This window comes from Tupaia chinensis, unplaced genomic scaffold (assembly GCF_000334495.1).
Source record: "Tupaia chinensis unplaced genomic scaffold, TupChi_1.0 Scaffold147433_1, whole genome shotgun sequence".
NCBI classification, from domain to species: Eukaryota; Metazoa; Chordata; class Mammalia; order Scandentia; family Tupaiidae; genus Tupaia; species Tupaia belangeri.
In genome coordinates this window covers 830,782-831,331 of record NW_006207284.1, presented here as the reverse complement: position 1 = coordinate 831,331, position 550 = coordinate 830,782, and the positions used below count along the sequence as shown (strand labels likewise).

The window sequence follows — 550 nt, the reverse complement described above, 5'->3', positions numbered from 1 at the left end:
CCAATCCCCAAGCCCAGACTGCCCACCCCCCACATCCCTCCTCCCCGGCGGCCCCGGGCCAGCCTTCCTCCTCCTTCCTCTCCACTGGCCCACGGCCGAGCCTGTCCTGCGCGCCCGGGGACGGGGGCTCCAGCCCGGCCCACGCCTGCAGCGTGACCCCACTGGCCTCCTCCGCGGTCCGAGCGCCAATCTGCCATTCCCGGCCGCTGGGCTCCAGTCTGCTCAATCGGAGCCTCTTTTGGACAGTCCCTTGTTAAGCCTGCAAGCCCTTGACCACTGGGCCTAGGGGCTTCTGTGTACCCCTCGGGAGGGGCTGTCCGGGGCAGGTGGGCGCCCCAGGGCACAGCTCTCCACCGCGCTCGCAAGTCCCTGGTCGCGACGCCTACGGTGCGGGCTCTCCCCGCCGGCCGGAGCCAGGCTCTCCGCGCCCCCCATCGTCCCCTTAGCGTACATCTCTCCGCGGGAACGGCGAGCTCGGACGCGACCGCCTGGACCCAACAGCTCTTACCTCCTTGTTGGGCAGCACAACAGAGAGCGCGGGCTGGCCGCC

The 550-nt window shown here is 71.1% G+C and overlaps 1 protein-coding gene across 2 annotated transcripts in view; it reads right to left on the bottom strand.

Annotated features, from left to right (window-relative positions):
• The window catches only part of MGAT5 (alpha-1,6-mannosylglycoprotein 6-beta-N-acetylglucosaminyltransferase), a 387,858-nt gene extending 387,308 nt beyond the window's left edge, over positions 1-550 (bottom strand). For both annotated transcript variants that reach the window (XM_006169708.3, XM_014584664.2), the window contains exon 1: positions 509-550. The gene's annotated coding sequence lies outside the window, so the exon portion shown is untranslated. The remainder of the gene's footprint in view (positions 1-508) is intronic.